The 8,171-nt window shown below is 45.1% G+C and overlaps 1 pseudogene across 1 annotated transcript in view; it reads right to left on the reverse strand.

Annotated features, from left to right (window-relative positions):
- LOC126931509 (neuroblastoma breakpoint family member 3-like) overlaps positions 1-7,622 on the reverse strand; it is an 833,099-nt pseudogene extending 825,477 nt beyond the window's left edge. The window contains exons 1-5 of the transcript XR_007717861.1: positions 7,445-7,622; positions 4,427-4,556; positions 3,485-3,682; positions 2,352-2,424; positions 970-1,181 (exon numbers count right to left, since the gene is read on the reverse strand). The product of XR_007717861.1 is annotated as a neuroblastoma breakpoint family member 3-like (transcript). The remainder of the gene's footprint in view (positions 1-969; positions 1,182-2,351; positions 2,425-3,484; positions 3,683-4,426; positions 4,557-7,444) is intronic.
- Positions 7,623-8,171: the final 549 nt, after the last annotated feature.

The following is an 8,171-nucleotide window of genomic DNA, read 5'->3' on the forward strand; positions in this document are numbered from 1 at the left end:
TTCTGAGAGTGTTACTGCAATACTGACTTATCTCACCAGATAACATGGTCATTGAATGTTTAAAGGCATCTATATATGAGACTGGACTGATGGATGAATTCTAACAACTCTATCTTAAAAAATAATCTGCGATTTGGAAGGCCAAGGTGGATGGATCACTTGAGGCCAGGAGTTCGAGACCAGCCTGGCCAACATGGTGAAACCTTGTCTCTACTAAAAATATAAAAATTAGCCAGGCATGGTAGTGTGCACCTCTGGTCCTAGCTACTCAGGAGGCTGAGGCAGGAAAATTGCTTGAACCCAGGAGGCAGAGGTTGCAGTGAGCCAAGACTGTGCCACTGCACTCCAGCCTGGGTGACAGAGTGAGACTCTGTCTCAAAAAAAAAAAAAAAAAAAATCTGTGATGCTACAAAGAAACATTGGCCATTGATGGGGTGGAGAACTCAGGGCCCAGCCTTGCTCTATGGAGACATATCAGCAAGGTAAAGAATAAATGTTTCCATCCTGGTTTCAAGGTGACTGTGCAGCTAAGCAAGCTGACTTAAAGGAGATCAAGACTGAAGCTGAGAGCAGTAAAAATGGGAGAACAATATCTCCAAATACAAAGGCAAGGCTGCCAGTTTCCTTAAAAAGGCATAAAAACTCCACGGACTTTGTTCAGGGACAGATGACATAATGACAGATGATGAGAGACATTGGATCCAAGCTAGAAGGCTTGATAGATACCTCCTGTATACCTCCTGGACAAAGGTGACTATGAGTTTGTCCCAATTGCCTGGGGTCCATGACACTGGGGACAGGGAGACAGGGCTGAGGAGGAGAGGAAAATCCCTAAACCACCTGATATCTGTGTTTAGTACCCCATCCTAATTTCTGATTGAAACCAATTTGTTTGTATAGAGCTCTTTTTCGGAGTTGATCTTCCTCAGCCTAGACAGAGGTATGAGGGGCAGAGAATATAGAGTCTACCTGGGAGAATGTGTAGAGCATCCTCCCATTCATCAAGAGAGGATTCACTGTCTATAACCAGTGCAGAGTCAACTTTGTCTTCCTCAAATGTGGTTTTGGTGTTCCTGTGTGGCTGGTTGGAGTCAGAAGGGCTGTGGCTATTTGAACAAGTGACGGCACATTCCTCCAGTGAGTCCTCAGGGACTTCCTTTTCTTCAGCCTTCAGCACCTCCCTGATGAGCCAGTGGGGAGAGAGATGACAAAAGATTAAACACAGAGAGATTGGACCCTCAATTGGACCCAGGGAGTCCTAGCCAGTTTTGACAGAGGTATAAGAGAATTGTCCCAAAAAGCAAACGGGTGGCTCCCTGTAAGAGGGAACAGGCACTCCTCCTTTCTCTGCAAGAGATTGTGGATGCCATGGGAGCCAAAGAGGAAGGGAGCAGCTGGTGTTCATTGCACTGGGAAGATAGGAGCTGAGGAGGACGGAGGCTCAGCTATCTCTGTGTGTGCAGACATGACACACACAGAGATACATACATGGAGAACCATAACAGCTTCTACACGGTGTGCCAAAGCTGGGTTGCATTTAAATACTGTGACCAAGGGAATACAGGCTCTTGAGCCACTGTAGGCTCCAGAAATGGTGTGTCTTCTGGGTCTTTTTATAAAAATAATATGTGAAATGTACAATTTTTTTCTAGGTACTTCTCTTGATGTTTAGTTTCTAGAAACTTCCTAAATAATTCCTCTGCTTTTTACCCCTTTACTATTTTTTTGAGACACATTCTCGCTCTGTCACCCAGGCTGGTGTGCAGTGGCATGATCTCGGCTCACTACAACCTCTGCCTCCTGCATTCAAGCGGTTCTCCTGCCTCAGCCTCCCAGGTAGCTGGGACTACAGGTGCCCCCCACCACACCTGACTAATTTTTGTATTTTTAGTAGAGATGAGATTTTGCTATGTTGGCCAGGCTGGTCTCAAACTGCTGACCTCAGGTGATCCACCCACCTTGGCCTCCCAAAGTGCTGGGATTACAGGTGTGAGCCACCGTGCCTGGCCCACCTCTTTGCTATTTATCTTTCTTAACAAGAACCTGGAGACAATCATGTAGAAAGCAGCTTTGCATCTCCTCCTGGTTTTCATTACAGGAGAGAACAGTTCTCCTCTGTGAGTGCAGGAAGTCCCTAGGGCTGGTGACTTCATCCAGGGTCATGCTTACAAGGCCCATGAAGACAATGGACCAGGCCTATTTCCTTGTTGGGTGAGCACATGAAATCAGTGCACTCTGCAGCTTTCTTTATCCTGCATCTGGAATCTGTGACTACCTTCAACTCCCTCGTATTCTAAGACCTTTTCCATGGTTTATCCACCCACTACCCGCTCCTGATTGTTCAGTGTAACCTGGGGACAGGTGATGCTTGTACTTTATGAATCTCCTCATCTTTATCATTTTCACTATCACCTTCATCATTCTCTGCAAACAAATACAGAAGTTTCCATTTAGATATTCCTCACTTCACACACTGCAAGCACAGTGAGCCCTATGTGCACAGAGACATGAACATCTATGCATGGGTCAGTGTTGGACTGAAAGCTTTCATGTTTTATCTTTAATAAAATGCCCTGGCATGGTTTCCTGATCCATCAGGCAATGCATTTCTGATCTGGAGGGTCACCATCAAGCTGTGGTCAAATATTGAAAAGATGTTTTGGTCCCCATATCACTGGAGGCTTGTCCAGCATCTTTCTGGACTTTGGCAGCTGTCTCCTCCATCCCGCCACAGATCTGATTCCCAGGCACAGGCTCGGTGTCCTGTCACAGCTCTCACATTTAGAATCTATTTCTTTCTCTTAGGAGAGGACAAACAACCTTATCCCACCTTTCTTCATGCATTGGGAGACTTCACAAGCCCTCCAAGTTGGCTTCTGCTGTGTTATTCAGGGACATTCTCTCCATGGGGAGTGCTCCAGTCTGAAGCCCTTCCTACCACCAAATGCCCCCACATCAAGTGCCTTCTCCAACACCACACGGCGAGGGGCTTCATCTCATTTTGAAAGGTAATCATAAGTGTTCCCATATTTGAATGCTGTATCTACCATTGAAGAGACAATTTGACCTCTTTGCAGGTTTAGACAAAGAAATCCAGAAAGGATAAATCAATCACTCACCCACGGTTACTAAGGACATTGCTGAAGATACAGCCTGGGAACCTTCATTCTTAGTCCTGGACTCTTTTTACTCTAACAACTTGCCTTCTGTCATAGCCTCCTTCCTGTCCTTTAAAACTGAATGGATATGGCCTCTTGCTCCAAAGACATGACTGTCAAGGAGGAGGAGACATTTGCAATATTGTGACCTCTAACCCCATGGACTTCTTACCTCTGTTCCTACCCAGGAAGTCCTGGTCATGTCATGGCCATATATGTTTAATGGAAAGAAACACCACCAATATAACTGTCATTGTGAAGGTAGGGAGGTGTAGAGTCTCTCATAAGCCTGGGCTTTGTGTCATCAGGGCCTGTGGTCACCTTACCTGGGCTGAGCTTGTGGACAAGGTGCTCTGCCAGCCTGCTCTCAGAGGTCCTGCCCCTGGGAGTTGTCAGAATCATCAGGAGTGAGGAGGACCTTGAGATGCTAATTCAGTGAGAGGAAGGCATGTCTCCCTTCCTGTAACATGTCCTGTAACTGGGCCAGCTCTCAGGTCTGAGAGTGAACAGAGACTTTATATTGCCTAAGGTGGAATAGTAGAGAAAATTCAATAGTGGAAAGGGATGAGTGATCCGTTCTAACATTGCAACCAAAGGAGCACTCCATGCAGAAAGTCAGTACATGTTAAGGGAAAGGCCTGTGGCAAAGGAAAGAAAAATATATTTTTTAAATTAAAAACAGGTCTTCCCCTCTGCAATAGAGAGAGAGAGCTCCAGGAAGATTTTTCAGCATTCCATTCATCTTTTTCTTCTGTAACCAAATGAGTTCCAAAAGGATTTTCCTTCGATTTCTCATTTTGGTTGTGGACATTTTCATGTTAAAATACACATAGTGCATTATTCAGTGACTGGACACAAAGCCGTGCACAGAAATGTGGCCAGGTACAACTGGAAAGATGAGAAAAGAAAAGAATGACAGGGTCGAGAAGGCAATATTGATTGAACAAATGAGAAGCCCAAGTCAGTCAGGAGGTGATTCTGACTAAGAGTAAATGCAGTGGTGATCGCACAGCATTTTGAGTATACTAACTGCTGCTGGGTAGTTCACTTTCCTTTGGTTACTTTTGTGTTATGCAAATTTCACCTCAACAATTACTTGTTTGAAAAAGAGAAAACGAGGCAACCCATAACTTACTATTATTTTCTCTGTTTTATAAATATTTGTGTGACATGTGCCTGCCATGGCAATTCCTGCCCTTCCCCTGGCCCAGCTTAGCTCTTACTTCTCCCCGCTGAGCTGCTGTACAGAGATTCACACACCTGCCCACCTGCCTGCCCCCACGGGGCCCCCTCAGCTGAGCTCCTCCGCTTGCCTGAGCTCCTCTGCCAGCTTCTCCTCCTTGAACTTTAGTTCATCCCTCAGCATAGATTTTATCAGGTCTTTGCACTCTTCATATTCTAAGACAGACACGCCTGCCTCAGTGGAAGGCTGGACATGCTGCTGTGGTCACTGCCTACAGGGCAGGAGCCAGGTCCATGCCAAGGACAAAACTGTCCCTAGTTCCAGGCTGTAGGTAGGGATGTCCACATCTTTACTCTTCAGCCTCCCGACTTTCTGGCATCTGATACTCCCCACTTAGATACAGGAAAAAAGAAGCTCGGGGCACATCAAGCACCTCAACAAGATGAGTCACCTGGAAGGAGGCAGGGTCAGAATTCACGGCCCCTGAGGTCTGACTCTGAATCATGGGATACTTTCCCAAGGCTTGCAGCCTCTCCTGCACTGGGGAATGAAGTGGTGATTTTCTGTACAGCTAGGAAGGCTTCTAGGGCTGTGAGACTGTGAAAGGAAAATATCCTGGGCCCCCAAAATCACTAAGGAAAACTCAAGCTGGGAACTGCTTAAGGCAAACCTGCCTCCCATTCTATTCAGTCACTCCTCTGCTCACTGAGATAGATACATATCCGATTTGCCCCCTTTGGAAAGGCTAATCACATACTCAAAATAATGTAACCATTTGTGTGTCACCTATCTGTGACCGGGAAGCTCCCTTCCCTGGTAGCTCCCTCTCCACTTTGAGTTTTCCTGCCTTTGCTTCAAGTTTCCCTGTCTTTCCAGACAGAACCAATTTACCTCTTACATATATTGATTGATGTCTCACGTCTCCCAATGTATGAAACTAAGCTATGCCCCGACCACCTTGGGCACATGTCGTCAGGTCTTCCTGAGGCTATGTCCTGGCGCATCCTTAACCTTGGCAAAATAAACCTTCCAAATTAACTGAGACCTGCCTCAGATTTGTTGGGTTCACATTTTGGTAACCACTACTGGGGGATTCTGAGTGGAGATGCCCCTGACCTTTGACACATGTGTCAGTGCTTGGTACCAGCATGAACTAACTTTATGGCTCAAGCCAACACGACAGTTTGCTGAGGTCTGAGAGCAGCCCCTCCAGAGAATCCTTGGTCTACCCAAATTTGGTCGAGATCTTAAATTTATTTTACTGTACAACTCTTCTTTTTCTGGAGTTTCGCCTGCTGTCAACAGGAAGGCAAGTTTTCCTGCTTCCATGACAATGGAATGCAGGTAACTGCTTTATGAAGTTCGAGCTTGCTTCTTCCAACAGGGAAGATGAGTCATTTTTCCTGCTTCTAGGATGGTGGAGAGCAGTCTACAGCCTGAGACCAATCACTATCACTAGGTAAGAAACTGGTTTGGGATTGTATCTTGCAATTTCCTTTTAAACGACTAAAATAAGCATTTAACCAGCTGGTGTTAATTTCTGCTTACACTTAGAGTGCTCAGAAATCATATAATTTGGGTCTTCCTGCCTTTGCTTCAAGTTGTCCCGCCTTTCCAGACTGAACAAATGTACTTCTTACATACATTAATTGACGTCTCGTGACAACGTTGGGCACCGTCAGGTCTTCCTGAGGCTGTGTCCCGGGTGCATCCTCAACCTTGGCAAAATAAACTTTCTAAATTAACTGAGACCTGTCTCAGATTTTCTGTGTTCACAGGACTGATTTTTTTTTTTTTAAACTGGGAATTTTAAGCACCAACATGTTCAAGATTTAAAAAATCATATCTGGATATAATTGCATAAAATATGAGACATAAGACCATAAGGCCATGAAGGAAGCATGCCCAAATACTAATCAAATTTCTGTTAAGTTAGAAACAGTAGAATGAAGAACTAATAGTGTTTACTCTGTGCCAGCAACTGTTCCAGGAGGTTTGCAAGCAATAGGTTGTGTAATTCATTGCAGCAATTTACCTAGGTAGGTATTATTATAACACCCATGAACAGATGAGGAAATTGAGGCACAGAGAAGACGAGCAACTTGGATGGAGCCCAGGAAACTGGCCCAAGGTTCCTGCTTTACACACTGCTACCTCCACAAAGTCTTGGGGGCTCTCTTTTTTCCTCTTTAGAAATAAGAGCCTGGGCCAGGTGCCGTGGCTCACGCCTGTAATCCAAGCACTTTGGGAGGCCGAGGCAGGTGGATCACCTGAGGTCAGAAGTTCGAGAGCAGCTTGACCAACTTGGAGAAACCCCATCCATACTAAAAATTCAAAAATTAACTGCGTATGATAGCGCATGCCTGTAATTTCAGCTGCTTTGGAGGCTGAGGCAGGAGAATTGCTTGAACCCAGGAGGTGGAGGTTGTGGTGAGTCGAGATTGGGCCATTGCAGTCCAGCCTGGGCAACAAAAACAAAACTCCATCTCAAAAAAAGAAAAAGAGAGAAACAACAGCCTGTGGCCCAGAAAGCAGGACTTTCCTCTCACCAGGGTACTCCCTGCTCTTGATGCTGTCACTTATGGATACCACAATTTCTATTAGGTGCAGACTCCTCTTTAAGCTACTTGGAGTTGGTACTGTGTGCTATCACCACGTTTCCACCAGGGTTCTCAGCATGGAACTTTGCCTATCAGGCCTCAACAGCCTGAAATGAATGGAAATTCATTAGTCCCAGATATGTAAAGCCACAGATTAGATGCTATTTGTCTGCAGGATCTTATATGGTACAGAAAGAATTCTCATAAACACAATTTAGCCTCTTGCTGAGAAAAACAGGTGGTTCTGTTCCTATGTCAGACACCAATAACTGGTATTTTAACTCTAGTTCCACCCCATGCCAAATTACAAACATGGAAAAGCTGCTGAATACTTTGTGCCTCTGTTTTCCATCTTTAAGAAAATGATGTTAAAATACCCTCTTCTTTTTTTCTAGAAGCATGGAAAGGATAAAATTAATTTTGATTAAGAGAGCATTTCACCTCTCAGGGAGAAGATGGGTAGTCATTCATCATTTTTGATACAGTGAACCTATAGAACTTAGTGTACTTCTTCAGCTGGTTGCCCAGGGAGTAGCCAGTAGTTTGAGGTATAAGAAATTTCTCTTTGAGGTCTCAGAACTGCTGTTTGCTCTCTGCCAGCTGTAAGCGCAATTCTTGGTTGATTTCTAGGATGTTCATCTCTGCCCTTTCACTCGACAAAAGGCTGGCAGATACAGTCATGCTGACATTTGTGCCAGAAGAGATAGAGCCAGGGACTAGGGAGAAGAAACTCAAACACAAAATGGGTTGAAAACTGGTGAAATCAAATAGGTTTGATCAGGACTGAGGGATGACAATAACTGGAATTGTTATCTCACCGCTGAGAAAACCTTGATCACTCCCCACAGCAGTTTAGAGTCCTTAACCACAAAAACAGGGTCTGAGATGCCAGACATTTGAGCCAAGGCACTGCCTATAGCTCAGACTCTGACAAGAGTGAGGCAGATAGTGGCCAGTGTGCCAGGTAATGGCCTGCAGCTGCAATAACAGAATTAGAAGGAGGGAATGTCATGGAATCTTAGGAGCCCTGCATTACAGTTGCCCAGGCTTTGCTGAAACACAAGGCCCCTTGGTCTTACCTGAGGGTCACCATTGAGGGGGACCATTTGTTCAGCAGTCATTCTCAGTATTTGTGTACTTTTGTGACAACGCCACAGACCCATCTCTTTCCCAATACATCTAAGCATATTCCTCATTGTTCGTTTCTTGTGTGTACCAGTCAGAAACAGT

Source organism: Macaca thibetana, chromosome 1 (genome assembly GCF_024542745.1).
Source record: "Macaca thibetana thibetana isolate TM-01 chromosome 1, ASM2454274v1, whole genome shotgun sequence".
Lineage (NCBI taxonomy): Eukaryota > Metazoa > Chordata > Mammalia > Primates > Cercopithecidae > Macaca > Macaca thibetana.